This window comes from Excalfactoria chinensis, chromosome 2 (assembly GCF_039878825.1).
Source record: "Excalfactoria chinensis isolate bCotChi1 chromosome 2, bCotChi1.hap2, whole genome shotgun sequence".
Classification (NCBI taxonomy): Eukaryota; Metazoa; Chordata; class Aves; order Galliformes; family Phasianidae; genus Excalfactoria; species Excalfactoria chinensis.
Window position 1 is genome coordinate 23,810,848 of NC_092826.1, and position 27,137 is coordinate 23,837,984.

The window sequence follows — 27,137 nt, forward strand, 5'->3', positions numbered from 1 at the left end:
TCTGCTTTGAGTTTTTCTAAGAAGTGTGCTACAGCCAACACAGTATTATATAAAAGAAGAGCACTGATATTCTGTTCTTTTTTACCACATTATTTCTGTGTACTTGTATCTCATATAAAAATTAATATATTTTATATTTTTATATTTTATGTATTTAATGTAGACTGAGTCCAACTTGACTCTTGAACAGAAGGAACAGACCCCTTCCTGAAAATGTTCTCATTTGTGATTATTAAATGGACAGAAATGCTTCTTCCTTGAACTCCAGAGCTTGACTCTATCACTAAAATCTGTAACATCATCCTGGATTTAAGCAGTCATTTTGAATTCACTTTTTTCTTTTCTGTGTATTGGATGTTTGATCTCTTAGTTTGACCTAACCATCTCCCAGTATACCGTGTCCTGCAGCTTCCCTCTTTGGACAGTAAGACTATTCTGATAGATCTAAGGCAACTTGGAAGGTTTTCCTCAGAAATATGAAACAGGAGGAAAATGAGAATTAAATGAATTCTGGCTTTGTCCAGCTCCTGTATAGCATTGCAATAAATGTTGTAGTGGGTATGGTATCTTTTGAATTATTTGAGACTGAACTGTTATAAAACAGAATCATATGATCTCTTTTTCTGTATGCCCCTTTATATACGTTCAGAGTCTGAAGAAACCAGGAGGATGCCCTGTGCTGAGAATCAATGTCTGCAACAGTCCCTTTTTTGCAGAGGATGGAAACTGACATACATATGACTCTACTTTTCTCACATGTCCAGCTGAGGAGGAGCAGAGGGGCTAACCTAAACCATCCTCAATGAACAACTTCTTTATAAGGGGTAAAATAAAATGCAGGAAGAGAAAGCTGAACATGATGCATTTGCACAGTTAGACCTTCTTTACCATTTTGGATGAGAGACTTCCTTGCCTCATCTGGAAGAAGGGACTTTGCACAGTTGAACAACATTCTACAGAGGGTAAGGCATCTCTGTACTTGCTGAGGCAGTGTTACTTTATTGCCTGGTACAGAAGAAAACAACATATATACCTGGTAGGAAGGAGAGAAGAAGAGAACATGTTCATAGCAGAAGTCTCTAGTGCACATCCACAAGGGAGAAAATTTTAATCCTGGTATTTCTTCAGCTTTTAATAACAGATCTGTAAAGTTAATAATGTGTTTTCAGTGTATTTCTAATGAGCTTTGTGTAGAAGAGCACTGAGCTTCATAGGAACCGTCTGAGCAGGGCAAGGACAGCAGCAATGCCCCACAGAACTCACATCCTAACAATTCCTGGGGGCAGTGCACCATGTGATGAAAAGGTGAGGAAGTGTCTGTATTAACAGGGGAAGAAAAATGGAACATTCAGCTTTGAGGAATAATAGAACTTCTGTCAAGGATAAATCAAAGAAAACTCTTTAGTCCTTAAAGCATTTCTTTAATAGTGAAATTTATTTCAGCTGTGGATTAGCATGAAAAATTGCAGGAAAGGTTAAGGACAGGAGCTTCAACAATAGCAATGACTGTGCTGCTGCGGAACTGGCTTGAGGCAGCTACAACGAAAATTGTGGAGTTTCAGACAGTCTGTTTCTCTGGGCTCCTGTTCAATTGCCTCTGAAGGATTTCCTTCACCAGAGCAGACCTGCCCTTTGGAAGGTGCTGTGGCTTACTCATAGCTCTTGTCTCCTCCATTATTCTTCGGTACCAGACCTCTCAAACAGGAGCTTTGAGCTGCCTACTTCCTCCAATTTTCCATGGCCCATTTAGTTGTCTTTGAAAGGCCACGTGTCCTTAATGAAATTAGCTGCACTTCCTGCTCAAGGCCTGGCTGAATGCGCAAACCTTCAACACGCATCAGGGGATTTGCCTTTATTTTTGAAGAAAAAATGACCCTACACTCTAGAGAGGACACTGCTGATAGGCACAGTGCTATGGTAGTTATTTTGTAGAGAGCATCAGATAGGTCGTCACAAAGTAAAATGTTGCTGCAGTTTTCACCATATATGTGGTGAAGTGTTTTTCAGTGTACATATATAAATGTAAACATCTTTTTTACATTTATTAGGCCTGTCACTTTCAGCTAGAAAGCAAAATTCTGACTTCTTTTTACTTTTTTTTTTCTCACTTTCCACACTTAATTCTTTCTCATTCCTCTAAACCTGTGTTTTTATTTTGCTCCCAACTTCACCTACAATTAATATTTCTTACCCGCTGTGTCCAAATGTGTGCTAAGCGTGTGGCCAAGTGCTGATTGTATGGGACAAGTGCAGCTTGAAAGAACAAGAGCAAAGCTTGTGCTGTGAGATTTTGGTCATGTCTACAAGGTGCAGCGGTAACCAGGTTAGACATTCCAAAGACAAACAATGGAGTAAAGTGGCTTCTTGTTCTGCATTAACATTTACAGGCTTGTCTGCCCTTGACTGCATGTTGTAATGTAACTGTCAGTCACCCAATTGAGAAAATACAAGAGCTGTTGAAGTTGCAGTGTTGTAATTATCAATTCATCAACCCATAGGATGGATTGTGTTTGTTCTAAACAGAAGTTCGCCTAAAAGAAAGAGTAGGGAGAGAACAATTTGATTCAATCTAATACTCAGTTTTGATCTTTTCTATTTTCTGCTTACTTTTTCTTATCAAGTTTCCATTTCATATGATTCAGTTAAGCAAAATCAGAAGGAAACATCTAATTTCTCATGAAACACTATTTATGTTTCCCCCAAATACTGTTTTCTGATCGTTATTCTGCACACAAGGCAGACTTTTACATTTCATGTGTGGATTTATTTATTAATTGTGTTGTTTTGAAATACAAAGCATTTTTCTCAGTCTAGGGTACAAAATAAAAAGCCCTGCAGTAGCAGGGCAGGAGCTGTGTTTTTCATTTTGCAGGTTGAGTTCAAAGCATTGTATGATCCAAAATGGCACAAAACCAAGAGGTCCTGGAGAGTGCCCAGGAGGCTGTGAGGTCTGTTGCTCTTTCATGGACTAGGACAGCAACTTTGGCGTGGTATGAGCAGGGGAGTGTTAGATCTCACACTTTAAGCATGAAATACACTTTTTTTTTTTTTTTTTTTTTTTTTTTTTTGATACAGACAAAAGCAGAACCTGGTTTATATCTGTACTCCATGTTAAGTACTTCAAACACACACTGTTCGGCAGAATCAGTGCCCTGCTGTAACTTGTTGAGCATGCTTTTGAGCCTACTGGGGTCCAGACGCATCTGCGGGGAGCCCTGCATAGAGGATTTACTGTAGGCCCTCCTGCAGGAACACACCTCTGGGACAGAGAAATCAAAGTTCTTCCAAATGCAAGATTCATAAACAGAAATTTTCTATTATCCTGACACTTGCTGCCCTACTGCTTCTTTCCCTCTTAATAATTTCCACAGGCTGAGCTTTTGTTCGACACTGTGCTCTGAAGCACAAGGCCAAGCCTGTAGTGAGTCCCTGAGCTCCACTGATCAGGTGGTTGGGGCACATCATGGTCTCTGAGCAATGAGGATGCTGAGATGGAGCCCTGAGGTAGCAGAGAGCAAGAGGGAGATCAGCCACCTCTACTGACTATCATCATCTGTGCCCTGACCTGAGCCTGCTTCTCCACAGATGGTGTGGGGTAGCTTCCTGGAAAAGGGGTACGAACCTTCCTGCCATGATGTCTGCAGTGCTGTTCTCCTAGGTTATGAGTTCATGATGCACGCTGAAACCCAAGATGAAGGGGGAGGCAGTTTGAAGAGTGAAGCTTCTTTTGGTTTGGGGTTACTGGGCTCAGGGCCAGTATTTTACCTTTGCTGTGCATATGAAGATGTACCCTAAAGTATCATTAAAAAAGCATTTGGTTAACCTCTGTGGCACGCCTGGGAGATGGCTTATTGCTAGTTGCAGCACTGCAACAATTCGGAGAAGTGGCATCCAGACTTTCTAAGTGTGCTGTAATCTATATCTTCTTTCTTCCTTTTGGGTTCCCATTGCCCTCAGCTGTCACAGTCAAAGTCTGACTTTCTGTTAGGTTTAATCAAATTAGAGTTTTTCAGATTGAGAGGGGAGCATGAGGTAAAAAAACATCAAAATCTGAAGATGAGTTTGGATGTATCAAGAGTCAACAACAACTTCAATGAAGGTAAATCCTATTACAAACAACCAGAAAATTCACAGCTGCCTCTCAAATATACCCCTTAGACTTCAGGATTATATTTCTAACATTTGTGGTTTGGTTTATGTTACTAACAGAGACTGCTTTGGAATGACATGAGTAATGAGTTTTTGTCTTGGTTTGCTGATAGATTTGCGTTGGGTAGTTTAATTTCTGCTATTGATTATACCAGGTACTCAGCATTTATTTTTAAGCTAGGTAATGTCCAGTTTCTTTAGCACAGCTGAACTGCAGCAGCATTTATGGCCTGCATGGCAGATAAAAATTATCTAAGATCACTGAAACACAAATACAGTTAGGCTTGAGAGAGATGCTCTTACTAAAAAATGACCTTCTCTGCTCCTGGAGTGACTCTGCTGAGCCAGTTGCATTTTGTAAGTATTTGCATAGAACTTCTTCCACAAAAGATACTCTGGAATACTCTGCAGAATTAAATAGTACAATTACATGTGAAGAAGCTCTGCTTTCAGATGGCCTTGTGAAGCAGGTATCGATGTCACTTGTAAACAGATTGCAGACCTTCTCTAAAACATTTAACCAAGTTTTAGAGTGCAGACACAATCAATGTGTAAGCAAGTCAAAAACACAAATGAGGGCAGGGGTTTGAAGCTGAAAAGTTGGAGGTTTCCTAAGTCCAGTATTACAAAATAGGGACTTAATATCTTGCCAGTACATTTTAATGGTACATCATCACTATTTTCTACAGTTTCTAAGTTCATCTAGTTCCTTCTTTCATCTATCAGCACAATCATAATACAGTGATACTTAAAAATTCTTCTTAGGTTTCATTACCTCCCAGTTTCTCTCAGTTCCTAAGTCAGGTTCCAGTTTCTTCCCCTTTCCTGCAGAGGTCTGCTGCATTCACAGTTCTTACTTGTGCTTTTCTACTTGAGCCTGCTCAATAAGTGACTTCTTTGTACTATTCTCATTGTTTTCCTATTGTGATATTTCTTGTACTGCTTTTTAGCATTATGGAAATAGCATAATGGAAGCTACTTACTAGGTAGGGCAAACTGCTTTTGAAAATGCTTAAATGTTTTTCCTTGAAGTATCCTCAATATTCAGCATCCTGGAAAAAGCATTCCTAACAAAGAAGGGTTTCTAGGTTGTAAATTAGCCTCTGAAACAAGACTGCAGGGAATTCAGACCGTCCAGCTTCAGGTATCTAAGCTGGATGGTGGAACTGAGATCTTCACTCCTCAATACAGCAAATGAAGCTTCCAGGGATGCTTCTGAGTCCTCAGCATTCTGGGGAATTATCTTGAGTTTGAAGACTTGCAGTTACATTTCAGTGGTCCCCTATAGCTTCTATGCACTTCCACACGAGAGGACATTTGCTGTGTGTAGGGAAAGTTTTGGTGTCTGAGTTAGAACGCAGAGGAGACTCCAGTTCTGCTTGTGACTGCCATGCCCTGTTCAGTGAACCACTCATTCCTCGATGTTCCTACAGGCATAATAATGATTTAGAAATGTATTGTAAAAATAAATTATTAAATGTGTATGAATGACCATGTCCTAGAGTAAAAGGAATTATAAATCATCTGGACTGATAGTTATTGATTAGCTTAGAGACTGAAACTGAAATCTTTTTGCTGCAGTATCATCTTTTAATTAGTGCTGTTGAAGGACCTGGACATGGGAAAATATAAAGAGATCACTTAAGGCACCAAGTATTCAAAATGAGATAGGAAGGCAAAGAGGTTTCATTAAAGTCTATCCTCTGACATAGTTTTTGTAACTACATATAACACGAGAAATATAATTAAGTCTATGCTTTCAGAGTGACAGGATTTTAATGACCAGCACAAGAGCCACTGTCTTCTGATAACATAGTTATCTACAAAAAAAGAGGTAAAGTGAAATTGTAAAGAAACTAACATGTGCCTATGCAAAAAATGATGAATGAACTTATAGTTTATTATTATTAGGTATATTAAATTTGGAAAAACAAAACAAAACAATACTAAACAAATACAACCAATGATCCAAGATTAAGGAAAGGTAAAATCTGGCAAAACTTTCAAAGTTTCAGCCTCTCTTTAAAAAAGAACCAGTCCATAATATTTAATGTTCTTCATTTTCCTGGAAGGACATTGATTTCTTCATTTAGAGACCCTTCTTGTGAGAGCACAGCTTCATGGATGAAGGTGTACTGCAGCCTCTTTAAGTAACAATGTTTTTGGAAGTTGTCAGTGGGGACATTTAATTATTTGCTTTGCTTGCACTGAAAATGTGCATATTGATCCTTTTATCAAGGCTTAGTTGCAAATTCATGTGGGAAACATAAACTCTAATAAAGAGTATATTGTTCAGCTTTGGGACTGTATTGCATTTCCAGAAACGTCAATGGATTTTCAAAGTTAAAGAGCCATCAGTCTGTTCTTCAAGACAACACCAGTACAGGCACAAGAACAAACTGTCCCAGTGCAAAAAGATTATTAAATGTTGTTAAGAGATCGGGTTAGTTAAATTGTGAACTTTTCATTGACACCAATTCCAAGAAGGAAGAATAATGTGGAAAGTAGATTGAACCACTAAGGACAGATATAAAAAGACGATCTGAGCAAGTAGGAGCAACCTCAGGACAAAGAATGAATGAAATGTTGTGGGAAAACTTCAGTAATGACAGGAAATCCTCAGCAGCTTCAAGCAGTGTACTAGAAGCAAAAAAAAAAAAAAAGACCAAAGTCCATGCTTTTCTGCTAGCTGATGGAAAAAAAAAGTGACTAACAAAAGAAGACTATTGTGTTTTATACATTTCTGAGCGTGGCTTCACTGAAGTGTTAACTGTGAACTAACACAGACATGACCAACACTAAGGGGCAAGGTCTCTGTCTAGAATATGGAAAGAACTAATTAAAGAGATAATGAGGTAAGATAAATGTTCTCAACTCACCTGAGTCTGACACACTTTATCATAAGATCCATGAAGAAGTGGAGCAAGTTAGCCTCTTGGAAAAGTTAATGTTTGTGCTCTTGTTCTCCACAAAGGCATACATTTATTTAACAGGGCCTATCTTTGCGAAGGGAGGAAAAATGAATCCAGATGATCATGTGGTGACAGTTCTATAGCCAATTTAATTGATTCCCTAAAAAAAAATCTAGTTGAAAATGAAATGCTTTAAAAAATTGGAAAAATAACCTGGAGATAGCAGCAGACTTGGATTTCTTCAGGCCAAATCATGTCAGCCCAGTATAATTCTCTACTGTAGCAGTGGAGATAGTTTATGGATAGCAGGGAAAAAAACAAACAAACAGCAGATATTTAGGCTTCTGGATAATGATCATCTAAGAAAGTTAAGAACATCTGTCTCTTGCTACAGAAACCAACAGATTTAACAGCTAGACTTACTTGTTTATGGATAATTTATGCAGTTCTCCAAAAATCTGCTGTTTGCCCATTTGTTTTTCTTATACTTCCAGTGCTGATCACAGAGCAAAAATGCAGTATCAGTTCAAATTAATTAAAGCGCTGATGTGAAAGTCGTGAAAGGATTTTAGAAACTAATTAATTCCACACTTCAAAACAATTACAGGCAACAAGACTGATGTTAACTTTAAAGAACATACAACAGGTAAAGGAGCTTTGGATTGGATTTCAAAAATACTGACCATGCTACCAAAATCACATTTTCTTAGAGTGGATTTTCTCAATTTTGTGTAACTGAGATGAGGCTTGTGCTGATCGCCGAAGTAAACAGGTTAGTAACATATCATAGGCTAACAGCAAAAGCTCAGATGATAGGGAGTGATACTGATATCATTGGCTACGTAGGAATATGGATCACAATACATGAGTGCTTCAAACAATAGTCAGCTAAATATGAAGCCTTTCATGAGCATACAACTGGAAATAAAAACCATATGTGTTAGGGTTTAGAGAGGCAAATGAAGAAGTTAATAGCCTTGAAATAGAACCCAAGAATTGACTGGGGCAGAAGAAAATAATTTTTCATTCTGAATAAACAAAACCTCCTCAGTACTCCACTTGCTTGGATTCGAGATACACATTTTTGCCCTTTAAGGCCATTTCTTTTTTTAAGTCTTATTGCTTGATGTTTCCATGGCTACCGATCATGAAGTGAAATCGCTGTGTAATACAGTTTATTTCCAGCCATAATTGCACTGAGACTTTAGCAGTCAGTTTTGAGCAATTAAAGAAGACAGGCTCTAAGGTGGACTTGACAAATCCTCTAAACCTATGGGTGGTAAAAACTGCTGGGATTTTAGGGCTGCTTGTTTTTTTACAAGATGCATTAGTATATACAGTGCCATTGCGAACATAGACTAACCTGAAGTCCTTATAAAAGCCATAAATTCTTCACTTGTAGTTACGAAGACAAAGTGGGAAGACAAAGGGCATAAAACCTGCATCCTTGAAATATAGTCCCCACATCTCTCCTGCTTTTCATTTTCCCAAATCCATTTTGTTTGAGTAGAAGTCTTACATTTGTTTCAGTACTCAGAATACCTTCTGCTTCTTCAAGACTGGAATGTAACAGTCACAGATATGGGTTCTTCCTTGTCTAGTGAATGTAGTGGGGCAACGGGAAACCTAGAATCATCTGGCACCAACACTGTGGCAAATGAGTAACTGAAATATTTGAAAGAGGCAGCACTTTGGGGGACCAGGTACAATTCCAAATGGGAGTGACATCATTACTTAGTGCTGCCCTATGACTTGTAAGTACCACTATAAGTATTTTCTTGGTCTTAGTTTTGGTGATAGCATCCCTTAGAAAAGGGTGTTCACAGCAGATCACCTTGTGCTTTTATCCTGGCACAATCAAACCAGCTCTGGGACACCAGTGAGTCAGTGATGCTCCTTCTGGATAACAAAGGAATCAAACTCAGCCATAACCTCTTGGCAGAGTGGGAGATACTGCCTGCCAGGTGTTATAAAACACACAAGAACATTGTCTATTAAAAAATACAGTGCTACCTGTGTGCCAGGGGAATGATGTAGGTGACATGCATAAATACCTGCTCAGATGATTGCATTCTTTCTTTTTCTTGTGTCTGTAGTGTTGATATCTTTAGTCTTTGTTTCCTGGGATCCCTGTATTCCACCACAGAGTAGCTTTGGCTCAGTACAAGTGAAATAACCTCTAAGACCTGCTTCTCTCCAGTGAGCTGTTGTTCACTTTGATAATATTTGTAAGAAACTTAAAGATTGTATGCTGAAACTTAATTTTCATTTATTTTTTCCTTGTTTTTATTGTATTGGCAACACTAGTGTCTGGTAGAGACTGTATGGTTGATTGAAGAGATTTTGCTCTACAGTGTATATTACAGAAAACAGAAAAGGTAATCCACAGAATGAACTAGTCACAGACTGTTCTCAATAAAATACCTGTAAGTACTCTGAGCAATTGATTGAACAGTGTGGGTTCACACTGTATGAATTAGATAAACTCTATATTTCCAGGTCCCAGTGAGCTAAAACTGAATGCCACTTACCCACTGTTTTCCTAAAACAAGAGGTACCTATGGTCATCCTGCTATTCAGGTAGGTGTTCAAGACAAGGTTCAGGATAGGCCCCAAGAAAATGGGGAAAACAACTATTTGCTGCTCTCTGATGTCCCCTTAGTTCATACCTTTAACATGGAAGTAGTAGGTGTAACTTCTAGCCCTTCCTCCTTTTTATTTTATTCTACGTAAACTAGTTCCAATAATCAAAACCCTAATTGCAACCCTCAGTGCTGAGTTCAGGCTGAAGGTATTGTTTCTTACTGATTATTTTAAGCATCACCCTACACAGTAACTAAGCTTTTGGGGTTGTTTTTCATGACAGATAACTCCCTCCATGACTTGTGCAGAGCAGCTGTGTACATAAAACAAGTGGTCTGGGTCTCTGCTCTGATCTTAAAAAGGTGAACACTGGGCACAGAAAAGCATGATTTATGCACTTAACCTGGTAGTCTGGATTCTGTCACGGATATTCAGCTAACAGTAAGCACAAGACAGCATCTGTAGGTCAGATGATAATTGCCCAAGCAGGCCGAGCTGAAAAACTGCTTGATCTCTTTTGTTCCCAAATGTCTGTTTTTGTGGCAACTTCAGGAGTGATACTGATGATATGACTCGACTCTTAGGAGAGCCATCAGTACATCCCAGCTCTGTATGTTATTTCCTTAGCTTCAGGAGTCTTCTGACATTCAAATATATTTCCGAGAAACAATCGAACTGTTTTGAAAGTGCTACTAGGATGACCTTTCTGGGTTTCTTCTTCAAGCCGTTGATTCCAGTTACTAGGATAATTTATGATGCTGTTTTATTGTATCTTATCGGCTTTTTATTTGTCACAGTGAAATGCTGTGGAGAGTCTTGACTGCCTTTGGAGAGGAATCATGAGAACTGAACCACTGCATCTAATTCAGTGACATTTTCCTGGACGTGACACATCTGCTTTAGACTAGAGTGCGATTTGTAAGATGTCATTAGTGCAACTTTGTTGGCATTAGGAAGCACGACCAGGAAGCACTTCTTTAGCATTTCGTATGCATCCACAGTATTACACATATTTTTTTCCTATGATGAGGATGGCTAACTCATGATTTTATAAAATCCCAGAATGACTGAGATTATCAGAAAGGTCTGGGTCCCTCTGGCCCAACCCCTACTCTAGCATGGTCACTCAGAGAACCCAGCACAGACACATCATGGCCAGGCAGCTTCTGATGGTCTCCAAGGAGGAGATTTCACAGCCTCTGGGCAACCTCTGCCAATGTTCAAGGAAGTGTTCAAAGCAACTCTGTCATATGATTGACTAAAATCCAGTGAAGGGAAAATGAGCAACCCCTCTCACTCCCTGGCAAAGTGTCTATGGAAGGACCTTCTGGTAGACTGAGCTGCTTTTGGCCATCATGTCTACTACACACCCATCTCTTAAGACCTGCTATGCATGTAGTCAGAACTGAAACTAACCCAATGATTTGCTTCAAATTATGTTGGACCAAATGCTGTTTCCATTTACACTTACAGAAGCCTAAACCAACTTTTGCAAAAAAAAAAAAAAAAAAAAAAAAAGGAGCACACTTTTATTTTTACTTGTATACTGTAAAATTCTCATCCCTCATTGGAAACAATTTTCTGTGTCCAAGGAACATTTTATAATAACAATGCAGGAAACATCTACTCCTACACACAAGAGAACTTATAGTAAAGGAGGTACCTGTATTTCTGTTTGCCTCATAGTATTTCAGTCAAGTTCAGTTTAAGTCTGAAGTCAGATTTCTTCACAAAATATGTCATAAAATACAGGTGTGGGCTTTTTGTGTTCTTTTTGTTGTTGTTGTTGTTTGTCTGTTTTGTTTTTTCCCATCAGCCATTCTGACATTACATTTTAAAAACTAATTACTCGATGACAAGAATCAAAGGCAAATCAGTAATGCAGACTTCCAAGGAGAACTTTTGATAATACTCTTTTCTATGTTCTCTAATTAAAAACATTAACACATTTGGATATCTAAAGAGAAAGGGGTGGGATTGAGTGGGGAGTAAAGAGGTATCTTTATGAAGTGTTTTTTTTTGTTCATGTAGGCTGAACATAATTATGGACAATAGCTTGTTTTATTTTACAGAAAAGATCCCAGACAGTCTAGAGATAATGCATCATTAATGCCAATATGGGCAAACGTCCTCCTACCCTGGAGTAAAAGCGGCCTTTTGTGATGCGACACCTCCCTTCCTTGCACAAGCTGTAACAAGAGAATCACAGAATCGCAGAATAATTCAATTCAAATGGGATCTCTGCAGGTCCTTTGTTAAATCTATTGCTCAAAGCAGCATCAGAGGCCTTATCCAGAAGAACCACATTTCCAAACTTGGAGATTTCAGAGCATGTCTGGGCAACCCGTTGCTGTTTTAAACTACATGTGTGGAAAAAATATCTTTCTCATATACAATTAGAATTAAAGCCAGTGCCTCTGCTCCATGTTCTTGTGCTGTTTGCATCTGGAAAGAGTCAGGATCAATTTTTTATGCATTTCCACTACATAACAAACTTGGAAGTTACTTTCATAGCACAGCTGGGTCCCTGTTCTGACTGAAGACCAAAAACCTTGACATTCTCCCCTACAAAAATTTGCTGAGACAGCCTTTAAAACCTCTAGTAGAAGGGTTGCCACAACTTGGATAGCTTGTTAGTGCTTGCTTATCTCTGTGGTTGGGAATATATTCTGTAATACCTAAACCATGCATTGTCCTAGAAAATTAATTATTTTTGTTTACTTATTGGAAATGAAAATTCATGTATCATCACTCTTCCAACAATATTCTCAATATTGGAATTTCTATCATGTTCTTCCATGCTTTATTTTATTTCAAAAATAAACTGAATTACCTCTGCATTGATGGATAGATAGCATTCCTTTTATTCTTCTTAGTGTGTCTGCTTCTCTCTTAAAGTTTAGTGCCTCGAGCTAAGTGGAGACAAAAAGATTAATTGCTTCATAAGTTCTGGAGATGACACTCTTGTTCATTTGGGATGGTGATTTGCTTTGTTTATAACAACATTGCATTGTAGCCCTGTCATACAGTCGGTGGTCCACAACAGATTTTAATGCCTTCTCTCCAAGGTACAATTTCACTCATCTATCTTTTATTTTTTTTACTGTTGCCACTCATTTTTTTTTCTTTTTTCTTTCTTTCTTTTTTTTCTTTTTCTTTTTCTTTTTCTGAGTTGTTTTTTACTGTCTACTGCTTTTTGTTGTTGTTATTTTCAACCCCTTTTTTTTCCACTCTCAGGCAATTATCTTCAATTTTGATCCTGTCTTCAACAGCATTTACAGTCTGCTTTGTGCATTAATGACTACATGGTTTGTAAGAACTTCTGTTCCGCTGATATTTAATCAAAGCGTTCACTGACACTCAGGAGCTCAGGCCAATGTGCTGTTAGTAAGATCTCTAGAAAGGTTGTGCCAGTTTAGTGTGATCTATTTATATTTGCTATGGGACAATTTGCTGCAAAGTCACATTTTGACACTATCATCTAGATCACTTTTCTCCTAATTTCTTGAAATGACATTAAAGCAACATTTAGCAGGAAATGAGACACTGAGGTCCAAAACTTCCATCTAAACAACTCCACATCTGCTAATCCCTGAGCCCTGACTGAGGCTACAGATTTCCCTATTACCTAGATCTGCCCATTGACACATACATTAAGCTATGTAGCTCTCATGACTAAATTCAATCAGGATCTTGAAACTAGACTTAGGGATTCCTGCTTTCTGAGGGTCCTGATTGAGGTAGAAGCGCCCCAAGCATGCACTGACAAAATCTTACCTGAATGCATTCTTTGTTAGCTTGGCTATGTACTTATTCTACACAGCAACAACTTCATGACAAACACTGTTCTTGAAGCCTCCCTGTTTGCACCACAGGTTTTGCCAATAAAGCAGTGTCAACTCTGTGGGTGACGGTACCTCTAGAAAATACAGGTATGCTGAAAAAATTTGTGGTGGAGACCTGGCTTCGATTTCCTGAGTTCCAAATGATGTGTTTGCTTTTAAGAGCTGCCTCCCATCCCCTAGGCACTAAATTTATTCTTGTCATTTGAGTGGTGACTCATACCCTTCTGACTCAGCCACATCTAATCAGTGGCCTATTGAAAAAAAATAATTTTTCTCTGACTTTGAAGATCAATGTGTCAGTTCGCACACTAACCACCAATTCATTCACTAACAACCAACATAAAGAACAGTCTGTATCAGACTGTCAGACACCACAGCTAGAGATCACGTAAACCAGTGCTCAAACTGCATATTTGCTCTGAGTTTCTCCAGATCAGATGGTTTTGCAGCCCTGAAAAATTGCTTTTATTCTCCAGTGCTATCAAAGAAAAATGATGCTGTCATCATTCTTCCATGACAGACCAACAGAAAAGAAGATACAAGCATGCTAGAGCCGAGTCCTGCCCAGGCAATGATGATCTCTTATCTGCCTCAGTTCAGACGAGCTCTTGAAGTGTCTACGCTAGCATTTTACACTAGCATTTTCAAGAAAAATTGTTTGATTTTTGGATGGTCCTGTGTGGAGCCAGGAATGGGACTTGATAATCTTGGTCCATTGCAGCTCAAGATACTGTATGACTCTATGATTCTGTGATTTAGTTGTGTTTTTGAAATCAGTCATCTCTTCTACTTCCCTTGGATAAGAAACCAGAATAGAAGATACACTAGGCGTGCAGCTGCCAGTGAGAGTCCAGCCCAGGGAACCAGGGAACCAAGTTAGAGACACCCTGAAACATATGCAGTATGAACACTGGGTTGTCAACAGGAAGTATTTTTCTAAGCAGACTCATTTATGCCAGGCCACACTACTTGCCAATATGGGCTTTTTTGATAATGGCATGCATCCCTTCCCACAAACCTCAGGTTACTTGGACATGCCTTCTGATCCCAGCTGTGTGTTTCTGCTGTTTTCTTAGCATTTGCACTGGTGCTAGGTCATAGGAAAGTTACCTACTTTTTTGTAGGGGTAATATTCTGTGACCCTATAATAACTACGTCAAGATTAATCACTGTGTTAGTTGTCCTCCATACTTCCTCTGTCTTTTTGATCTCATATTGAACTGATCTGGTGTCTTCTCAGAAAATCATGTACTTCAAGTGGTTCTCCGAAAAGCGTAATTAATCTCCAGTCTTTGCCCAGTTAAAAGCTTTGAGCGTTTTCACTCTGTCGCTGAAATCTGTGCAAATGTGTCCCTTTCCTATGATTCTTCTTCAGGTGCATCTCAAGTGACTTCAGCATCAGTTACAGAGATTCAAAATGATCCCTTCCTCAAAAAAACACAAAAACAAGCAAACAAACAAAAAAAAACCCACAGCTAACGAGGTGTGAGGAATTGCGTATTGGCAGAAACCATCTCCTTTCTGATTATTATTTGTTTTCTGGAATGAATCGTGATGCAGGATGAAATGCTTTGTTAACATTCTCATATATCTTCCCTTCCAGAGAGGTTCTGTGCTGGTGAAGCTTTCACTTGCTCCTGTTTATTTTCATATTGAAAACTAAATGACATCAACTAATCACCGACATTTTCTTTTAGTAAGAGTCTGAATTCCAGCCACACAGCCTCGTGTAACAGAAAAATATATACCATAGCTTTAATTCAGCTCAGACAAGTCTTTTTTTATTTTATTTAATATATAATAATGATATATTTATTATATAGGTAATGAGTTTTATACATACCCTTACAACTAATATATCCTGTACATTGTGTCAGGAGCTGAGGCGTCTAACTCAAAGCTGTGGAGTTCAAATCACAGGCTTCCAGATTTCTGCCAACTCTGGAACACCTGCAAGAGAACTCAAATTTGAAACTTGGCCACCTGATTCTCCCAGAAGTACCTGAAATACAAAGCATTTCCTCTTATGGCACTAAAGGAGACAAACTATTCTTGCTCAATGCCAAATAATAATTAAAAAGAGGTTGTTCATCCTTTCTCTTAGGCAGCACAATTCAAAATAAACATCACAGCTCTACCAAAATAAATAAATAAATAAATAAATAAAAACCAGCCCCCAAAAGTTTTAAATTATATGAAAGGAAATTGCTTCATTAGAATAACTGTTTCAGAGCATGTCCATTAAACAGGCAGCAAGAGTTTGTGACAGTTTTAATGCCAACATGGAAATATGTGACAATCACTGGAATTCATTTAATCTCCATGCTTCATTACAAAGTGTGGCCAGCCATGATTACCTTTTGCTGTATTCATAATTTCACAATACTTACAGACTGAGGTAATTCAACTGTGCAGAATTTATGAAGTATGACAAGAGAAATGGGATTCATTGTCATGGTAAAAAAGGAGCCTATTCAATGTAGGTATGTCAATCAGATTATGCAAGGGTGAAAGAGCAATTTATTCCCTGCTTGAAGAGGTAAATTCAATAAACACTTGATGTGACAGCATCAGGATTTCCTTATCACAGAAAGGGTAATAAACCAATGAATTACAGTAAAACCGTCAATCACAAACAATGACGTTGATATAATTTCAACATGCTGCCATTGGCAGCATGCTTTAAAATGTAGAAAAAATAATGGCTTAATATAATCAAATGGTTCTCAAAAATACAAATTGGCAAATTAAATGACTGTAAGAAAAAGATTTCTGCTACTTTTTCATAGAAAAGGGTCTTACATTAAAAATCTACTTATATGAAAAATCTGAAATTGCTTGGCTCTTTAAATTTAGATAGTGGTTTACCTGAAAGGGTAGCACAAATACAAATAGCATCTGAAAGTGAAGATCATACAAAGCAAAATTCTATAATGATATTATGAAATGAATGTGGATGCAAAGGGATGAAATCCAGAATTTTAAAAATCATTTGGAAGTAATTATTATTTTTACAGTAAAAGAAGAGTCTTTTCATGAGTAATTATCAAATATTAAATTATCTAATAATACTAGAAGAAAAATAATAAAAATAAGGAAATTTGGAATAAAGAAGAGACTTGTTAGAGACACAAAGCAGTGTGTCACAGCTCACAGTTGGATTTTTTGAATGTTACTTATTTAAGTCTACATTTCAAAAAGTTTATCCAGTCAAATTTTGTGTTGAAGTCAGGGATAATTTTCCTACAAATCATCTTTTTCTTCTACCACTTCTAAATACTGAAACTCTTTCCTACCAATCATAATCCCAAGACTAGTTTGGTAAATGGAAATTCTGGATCATAACCCAATTAATGTAAGTGTAACATCATTATTGCTATTTCTTCAATGTATTTGCTTTTTAGGCATGGTTTTTAACAGCATGCAACACTCACTGGCCACCGTTAAGAACTTCATGAATTGATTCTTTTCACTTCTCTTACCAGTGGCTCATCAGAAACAAGCAAAGAATGATAGACTGACAAAATCCATTAGGTGCCAAGGGTAGAATTTTAGTCCTTGTAGGACATCAAGTTTTGTTAGTTTTTATGACCTCTAGAGGCCTGCTCCAGTTTTAGTCATTGTATGATCCTAAGATTTTTTTCCTCAAAAAGAATAATACTGAAAAGCATTTTTTTCTTCCTTTCAGCTTTTTTTCATTTTTCCTTTTGGCTGGACCGAGTGCTGGAGAATGCAAACCTCATTAGAAATCAAGTATGCTTTTTCCATCAATTTTTTGCCTATTAGCATATCCTTTTGGCAAACAACTCTCCCTGCTCATTTACCTGGGAGCCTTGATTCCTTATCTGTCTCGTAATGTGAGTTAAATAAACCTATGGCCTTCCCTCACATAGGTCTGATAAGGTTGATAAAGTTGTGAAGAAACACAGTGATGTTAGCAGGATAGCTGTAGTAATTCCACAATGTTATCAGGTTTACTACAATATAATCATGCTTACCTAGTTTTTCAGACTTTTTCTAAGTAAGGCATTTTTCCAGATACAGTATGAACTGTATCTCACATGTCACAGGCATCTTCCTAGAGATGGGCTTCTCTTTCTTCACTGTTTGAAGACAGAATCCAATAAATTGACTACTGAGAAAAGATTAATGCGTTATCTTGCACTTCAGTCATCTTGTATAATTAAAAATTATTTCTTTGAATTATTCTCAATTGCTCAGTCAAGGGTATGTAGAAGTGTAAAATAGGGTAGTATAAGGCCTAAGTGCTTGATTTTCATGCTGAAAACTTCTTAAAGTGGAGACTGATACAGATGCTTAGGCCATTTTTTTTCAGTCTATGTCTCTGTCAGTCTTCTCAAGTAGGCCTACAGGCTAAATCTGCTTTCTGTCCTCCAAGAGTAATGCATCAGCTCTTTAATATTCTTTTTTGTATTGAGTCTTTACAAGCTATATTACTTTCTCTAGAATTTGAGGAAAAGAAAAAAAGAAAAAGCTTTCCAATGACTATTCAGTCCATGGTTCTCTTTTTCTCTTGGAACTCTTTACCTTATGACTACCATTTTTCTTTCTTTGTTTGCTTTAGAGCTCCTTTACTTTGACATTCATGTGACAGAATGATATCAAGTGATAGACTAAATTCAGTTATACATATTATTCATAGAAGTGATATAGATATAAGACTCCAGACTGCAATTGTTTTTTTGGGTGATGAGAGGACGTACAGTGGTTAAAGCCTAATGCACGGATAAACAAATTGCAACTGTCATACTGTGATGCTGTGTGGATATTGGCAGCATCTTCCAAAAGTGAGAGTAAAGCTATTTTCGGCAAGTTATTGAAGGAGAATGATTTTAGTGGATCACTGCAAATCAGATAGAAAAGATGGAAATTGGTTTCGTCGATTCAAATATAGAGGATATGATAACAATGTGTATATTACAGACATTTCAATCAGATAATCAGCCTTTACATCAAAGTGCAGAAGATACTAAAAGCTCACATCAAACCCAGAGTTTCTGAAGGTAAACAGAAAAGCTGAGAAAATGGTAATGTTGCACAAGGGACAGTGAAACAGGTTCGCATGCACAAAGATTTATTAGTGGAAGCCTTTTGTAGCTAATGACATCCATCTACTCTAACAGTGGAAGGTACTTTTCTGGAAAAAAAATAGGAGGTAAGGGAGAGAAAGAGAGAGAGGAAAAGAGAAATAGGGAAGTGAGAAAATTCTCCCAACAGCCAGCCACAAAAGTAGAGAGTGCCAGGTGGATGTAGTCTGCTGATTATGAGGTATATACGTGAGGCTCTGTCTTCCTCCACATATTGTGCTATCTTAGTTTCAGCTGGGATGGAATTGCTGGGTTTTTTTTGTGTGTGTGGTTTTTTATTATTTTTTTTTTTGTCAGAGTCTGGTATGATGCTATGTTTTCGTTGTAGGAGGAAAACAATGCTGATAACACACAGATGTTTGTAGTTGCTGCTAAGCAGTGCTGTACAGAGCCAATGTGATTTGCAGTGGAGGGAAGAATGAGCTGGGAGGGAACAGCATTAGGAAATCTGACTTAAATTGGACAAAGAGATTTTCTACGCCATATGACATCCTGTGGAAGGAGTTCATTTATCCTTCTTCCATAGCTCAGGAGCAAGCAGGGCATTGGTTAGGGGGTGATGAGAAATTGCTTGTGCATCACTTGTTATATATATATTTATATGTACATATATATATATATATAATAACTATTGTCCTTTTCCTTTTCTCTATCTTAGTAAATAGTTTTATCTCAACCCACAAGTTCTACTTTTTCTTCATGATTATCTCCCTAATCCCATTGGGAAGGCTGGGAGTAAGTGAACGACTGTGTGGTGCTCAGCTACCTGCCAGGTTAAACCACAACAGATGCTATTAGCACTCATCAGCATACACTGAGTGCAATTATTGCATATCCATTACTTGTTAAACTTATGTGCACATGCTTTATTGGATACTATTTATTGAATATTTCAGTTATGACTCTTTCCTTTGTTATCCCATATATTTAGTTTTCTCCAATATGAGATAAGATCTACAAAAGATGAAGGATAAAGTGAGGAAAAAGAAGGTAGTTCCTACACCAGTGGTAGTTCTTCCTATGAGAACTTCCCTGATGTTATTGGGATATCAATATGCAAAGCTACAATAGCACAAGATTAATAGCAGAAAAGTACCACTGCTGAAACTCTCAAGAGACTCTCAAGCTACAGTAACTTGGGTGAAAGAATACAGAGCTGGGAATAGCAGGATGTGCAAGGATAACGTGTAAGAATAACAAGGATAAGGTAACTTGCAGAACTAAATTGCCATATTTTTCATATAATTTTCACACACCTGTTTGGGAAATATCAGTAAACTCAATGAACATTCCCATTCCAAAGTTATGTGAACTTTAAGATTGTCTTTTTCAATCACTTGGCAGTTCACTTTAGGAGCTCTCCTAATCACCCATTTCACCCCAAAGTGAATGCACAGCCTCATCTTTTCTACGGTGTCTCTAAAAATTCCAGATTTGGAATTATAGAACTACAGAATCATTAAAGTTGGAAAAGACTTTTAAGATCATCTAGTCCAACTGTCATTCCATCCTCACCATGCACATTAATTATGTCTCTCAATGCAACATCATGTTTTTTGAACAACTCCAGATGACTCTACCACCTCCCTGGGCATACTGTTCCAGAACCTCACCACTCTTTTGAGAAGAAATTGTTCCTATTATCCAATCTGAACCTCCCATAGTGCAACAGGTTACTGTCATGGCATTTTTAGCTGACTTGCTTTGACAGTTATTTCCTAGTAGCCTTGTGCCTGTTTGGAGTAACCTGCTGATGATATTTGTTGATTTCTTTTAATTATGTGTATTATTTGTGTTTTAACTTAGAAGAGACTTAAGGCAAGGAACATCTTTTTACCAGACTTTTGCAGAGTACAAATAATAAAATAAAATGTTTTATTTCTTCTCACAACCTGTTAATGTAAGCAGTTGAATTTTACGTGCATGATTATGTCCCCTACATAAGCAACTTATACAGTCTTTTTAGTCATTATATGTAATCTTTATTATCCTGAGTCATGAATCTACACCAGTGTGGACAATATCATTAAAGATCGGAGGCAGCCTGGGATGCAGCAACCATGACCTGGTCGAATCTGTGATCTTGAGGAACGTTGGCCTGGCAAAGAGTGGAGCCAGGATGCTGAGATTTAGGAAAGCAAACTTTAAGGATAAAATCTCCTGGGAAGAAACAAAGAAGTGGAACAAATCTGGCTGTTCTTTGAAGATGCCTTTCAGTGGGTGCAAGAGCTCTCCATCCCTCAAAAGAAGATAGCAGACAGGGAAGGCAATAAATTGACATGGCTTAGCGAGACTCTGCCTGGGAAAGAAGGGCAAGAATGGCAAATATAGGTTGTGGAAGCAAGGAAGTGTCCAAGTCTGGGGCCCCCAGCACAGAAACAATGTGAAGCTTTTGGAAATGGTCCAGAGGAGGGCCATGAAGATGATCCAAGGTTTGGAGCACCTCTCCTATAAATATAGGCTTAAGGAACTGGGTTTGTTCAGCCTGAAAAAGAATGCTACAGGGAGACCTCATTGCAGACCTTCATTACTATTTTAAGTCTAGGTTGGATGGGGTTCTGAGCAGTCTGTTCTAGTACTTGATCAAGCAGTTGGCTACTATGTCTGTGTCAGAAGGGTTGAAACTTGATGATCCTTGGGGTCCCTTCCAACCCATTCTATGATTCTGTGAATGAGCACTGGTGAGATGGGCTGGTGCATACCAGAAAATGCAAGAACAGGGTGCTTCATCAAAGTGCAATAAATATTTGAATGCTCTCTGGGCCTTCACTTGGTCACATTAAACAATCTCTGATGTGAAATACAGTCTGTAGACAGTAGTTTTGGCAGAGGTAAAGTGCTAAAAATCAGCTGGAAAAATTAATTTTAAGAGAAACAATTATAAGTTGTCCCTAAAATTCCCCTTGAAAATGATAAGAACTGTGTATAACCTGTCATTCCATGCCACAGCAGAAATGTTGAAGATGATGGCTTATTTTCATATCTTTCATGTCAAGGGTTTTAAAGAATATGACATTTGGAAAAGAATGAGGTTCAAGCAGAAAGTGGAAGTGGCCACAAATTAGTATTTGTTAAAAGGTTTTAACAGACTGTAATGAATGTAAAGATATGCAAAACTATCAGGCAAATGAATCAAGATGAGACAAATTAGAATACATTAAAATATTACTCAACAATATAATTAACCTTTCAAATCTGCAGAAGTATTACCAGTAGTTTGATAAAATAGGACTGTAGCCCTGACAGTCAAATTCTAAACTTGATTAAAATTTGTGAATTTCATAAATTTGGAAGAATTTGTCTGATTTAGCAGAGTCCTTGTGGAAACTGGTGTAGGAGTCTCAGTCGCTCTGCTTCATCCTTGTATTCCTTCTAGTGCTCTCTCTATAACCTCAGAATCAGCCCACACCTTCCTGTTTATGCTTTTTCACAAAACCCAGACGTTTAAAAGCCTAATCATTTTCTGAGCTTGTTGTTGCTACCAGTAACAAAACTACACGTTTTCTGTGCATAAAAGCAGAAAACCCAAACCTAGCCTTCTTTCATAACTAGTTCTTTAGACAGAAAAAGCAGACTTGCACTATGTAATCAGAGCAGAATATTATATAAGACTAAATACTTCCAGAAAGTAAGGAAGAGAAGATGAATGGGATATTTTAGAGATTTTTTTTCTACTGCACTTTATATATTGAAATTGTTTTTTTTCAGAGCATCTTGAGAGGCTTCATTTGATGAGCCTGGTGAGGAGAATTCACATTTACACATCTGTGTATGAAGGGCTGGGGGCAGGGAGGATGATGTGCATTAGCTTTAAAACAGTGCTAAGTAATTAGTCACTAAATCATTTTAGATTCACAAAATGATATAGATAAGACTTTCTTTGGAGCTGTCCCTTGGTCTCTCTCTGCACCTGCACTGGGATCCAGCTGCTCCATCCCCTCCAGTTCAGTTAGCTGTAGTCAGTCTAAGCTTCTTTCTCTTCTTCCCAATCCTGGCACCAGCAATTGGAGCCTGGCAATCTGAAGGAGGCCTATTTTCCATTTCTCAGCTTTGTACCCCTGTGTTCCAAGCAACAAACCTACGATAGTTTGTATTCAGTTTTTTCAGCCCTAGGACATTGTACTCCTTGCAGGACAAACAAGCAGAATTTTCCCATCAATCCAAATTTATACAGGCTCTTTTCATCCCGGCTTTTATCAGAAGCAGTGCAGCCAGCAGGAGCATGGAGCTGATTGTCCCTCTGTATTCAGCACTGGTGAGGCCATACCTCAAGTATTGTGTTCAGTTTTGGGCCTTTCACTACAAGAAAGACACTGAGGTCCTTAAGTGTGTCCAGAGAATGGCAACAGAGCTGTGAGGGATTTGGAGAACAAGTCTTACGGGGAGCTGCTGAGGGAGCTGGCACTGTTCAGTCTAAAGAAGGCTCAAGGGAGACTCACCACTCTCTACAACTCTGTAAAAGGAAGTTGCAGTGGTGTGGGGAGTTTGTTTTCTTCTTCCATGTAACTAGCAACAGGGAATGGCCACAAATTGTGCCAGGGGAGATTCAGGTTGGATGTTAGGAAAAATTTCTCTGAAATAGTGACCAGGTGCTGGAATGGGCTGCCCATGGAGGTGGCTGAGTCACTTGCTGGATATGTTCAGTAAACGTTTAGTTGTTGTACTAACGGACATGGTTTATTGGGGAAATATTGGTGGTAGGTGAATTGTTGGACTGGATGGTCATGTAGGTCATTTCCAACCTTTGTGATTCTGTGATTCTATGATCCCTGGCCATGCTGTCGTGTTGCAAATTTAGAAACTTTCAAGTGAAAATAGGAAAACTACTGATGTCAAGTGATGCCTATAAAGGTATTTAGAATTTCTGCTCCAAAATGAGAAACGTTCTGTGAAGGATTTCTTCATTCACAGAGTGACAGAATCAGTGGGGTTGGAAGTGACTTCCTAAGGTGGTGTCATCCAGAGCATTTTTTCCAGGATTGTGTCCATCTGGGTTTTAAATATCTTCTTGAATGACGTAGTAGAAATGTGGCATCTTGGAACAGACAGACTATTTCTCTGGACTTTCATTATCCTTGATGGCTTTTTTTCCTTCTTTCATTACTTGTTTTTTGCAATAGAATGCAACAAGCCATCTGAACAATTAATGTGATATTGCAATATGCCACGTATGGAGAGACCTGAACTATTAAAAGGGCACATTCATTTTTGATCATCAGCCTCACTAATTTGAAGTCTTCAGTCAATGATGTAGTGTATCCTTCCTTGTAGAAACTGATCTAATAAGAAACTTTTGAGCTCCTGTGTTTAGAAATATGGACAATTGGGGGCTTTTTTAATGAAAGGTGTATGTATTTCATCCAGAAGTTGAGCTTTGAACAAAACACACCAGAAGGCTGCATGATATAGCCCAGGAACTTCACAGTGCTGAGCCTGTTTCAAACTGTGGTTTAAAATTAAATTATAGCACTATAACTGATCTGATCTCTGTGTTTCATTTTACTGCTTTGTGTCAAAGAAGCCTGGGAGACTTCTACTGGAAGCACAGTCAGTGATGTAGTAGGAGATGGAGAAGAATATCTTCATTAAAATGCTTGAAGTTTATTATACTTCAAAGAGAGATCTTATATTTTCCTACCTGATATACAATTTTTGCAAACAAAGAAACCAAAACTGTACTGAACTTCAAATTATTCTCTACCATCTCCCAAACAGCCTCTTAAAGTCTGCTGTTTAACAGTATGGGGAGGAATTTGTCATTCCCCACAAGTACAGCGGTTGGGACTGATGTTTTGCAAAGGAGTCGTACTTGAAGCATAGCAAATTGTGAGGACATCATGACTGCTATGGAGCTCTGATTATTTGTGTTTGTGAGCGTGGGTTTGTATGTGCTGTTTCTGCTCTCCATCAGCTAGCCTGGGAGTATTGTGTCTGCATCTAATGAAACACAACAAAATCCCATCTCAGCTGAAAGAAGGGTTAGAATATGTCTTTTCTCTGTCAAGTCTGCTGACAGCAGTGTTGGAGAGATAGGGATATAACCTCAGGAATGCCAGGTTTATTTTCTCACAAAAGAACATCAGGAAAGTAGGAAAAAGGTGTGAGTTTGGGAAGAGCAAAAAAAAAAAAGTGAGAAACTGCGCAAGTGCTAAGTCAATATTCGTCATTACCTGCTCCAGGAAAGACAGAACTGCTCACAAAACAGATTCTTGGAGGGGGGCAGAATTATCACATGGACTCAGTCCACAATATATATAGTAGTGTCACAAGTATGGATCTTCTGTTCGCAACACACAGCCATGAAAGGATGGAGTCCCAGCTTCCTTGCTCGGATGCAGTATGTTCTTGTAACTCACTGTAAGAAATGGAGCTAATGGGGAGCCAGACCTGAGGGCAGCTGAACAGTAGACCTACAGTCAGCCAGATCATACTGAATCTCAAAGATAAGTATGTGATTACAATGCTAGTGAGAAGAGACCTGCCCTGATCTCACTGGTAAGCACCTTTCAGATACTGGAAGAGAGCAATAAGGTCTCCCCTCAGCTTCCTTTTCCCCAGACTAAACAGCCCCAGCTCCCTCAGCCTCTCCTCATAGGGCTGATTTTCCAAGCCCTTCACAAGCCTCGCTGCCCTTCTCTGGACCTGCTCCAGTACCTCCATGTCTTTTTTGTACTGAGTTACCCAAAACTGAACACAATACTTGAGGTGAGGCCTCACCAATGCTGAGTACAGGGGCAGGATGACTTCCCTAGTTCTGCTCACCACACCATTCTTAATACAAGCCAGGATGCCATTGGCCTTCTTGGCCATCTGTGCACACTGCTGGCTCATATTCAGCCAACAGTCCATCAGCACACCAAGGTCCCTTTCCATCAGGCAGCTTTCCAGCCACACCTCCCCAAGCCTGTAGGATTGCCTGGGGTTGTTGTGACCAAAATGCAGGACCTGACAATTGGCCCTATTGAAACTCATGCCCTTAACCTTGGCCCATCAATCCAGTCTATCCAGGTCCCTCTGTAGTGCCCTTCTCCCCTCAGGCAGATCAACACTCCCTCCCAACTTAGTGTCATCTACAAACTTACTGAGGGTGAACTCAGTCCCCTCATCAAGATTATCAGTGAAGATGTTAAACAGAAGCTGCCCCAGCACTGAGCCCTGGGGGATGCCACTCATGACCAGCTGCCAACAGGATTCCACTCAGTTGACCACAACTTTTTGGGCCCGGCCATCCAGCCAGTGCTTCACCCAGTGGAGCATACACTCATTGAGACCATGGGCAGACAGCTTCTCCACAAGAATGTATGCAGGACAGTGTCAAAGGCCCTACTGAAGTCCAGGTAGACCACATCAACAGCCTTACCCTTATCCACCTTGTCATAGAATGAAATCAGGTTTGTCAGACAGGATCTACCGTTCACAAACCCATGCTGACTAGGCCTGATCCTTAGGATGACCTTTAATTGGTCCATGATGGTTTCTGAGATTATTCATTCCATAACCTTCCCAGACACCGAGGTGAGACTGATAGGCCTGTAACTACCTGGATCAACTTTCTAGCCCTTTTTGAAGACAGGTGTCACATTTGCCAGCCTCCCATCCACCAGGACGTCCTCAGTCAGCCAAGACTACCAAAAAATGATGGAGTGTAGTTTGGCAACCACATCCGCCAACTCCCTCAGCACTCTAGGGTTCGATCCATCCGGACCCATGGACTTGTAAGCATCCAGCTTACAAAGCAGTTCCAAAACTATCTCATCATGGATCATGCAGGATATTATTCTATTAATAGTGTGAATACCTCATCCAAAGGAGAGATATCAGAAGAGTATGCAGGAAAAGCTGAAACAGTCTCTTAAAAATAAAGGAAAATTATAAACAGAAGGCCACATTCAAAATTTCACTGGATAAGGTCCTGAACAACCTAATACATCTTTGAAGCTGGACCTGCTTTGTGCAGAGGGTTAGACAAGATGATTCTCAGAGGACCCTTTGTCTTTCAGCATCTGACAGGAGCACAATTACATGCAGTAAGAAGTGAGCTTGGACCAGCACCTATTTTAACCACTTAATTTTTAGTGAAAAGCATTGATTTAATAGAGAGTTCTTTCTCATCTTACCTCCTTGAAACTTAAGTGTCATATATTTTAGAGCCCTTGATCCATGGCTGCATTAACAGAGCTACAGGTCTACCATCACGGTGAATAAATTTCTAGCCAGTCACAGGTTAAACATGTTCAGGGTGTTGGCAGTATTCTCTGTTAGGGATCTCTTTTTCTCTGGTTCCCTCCTAATTTCCACAAAAAATTGCTGGTATGTCAGATTCTTTAAAGAAGAAAGTGGAAAGTATCTTAAAATAAGACCTCAGAAAATGCATTGCACACTGTGACTGTAGGACATTAATTCACCTGGTGTGCAATTAAGTCCCTTGCAGACGTGTGTCAACTGCTAGCACCTTCCTTCACATCCTGTGTGTAGGCACCTGAGTTGTCTCAAGAAAGTAGTGGTGTATGGTTTATGGCGTCTCCATCTCATGGCCTCAG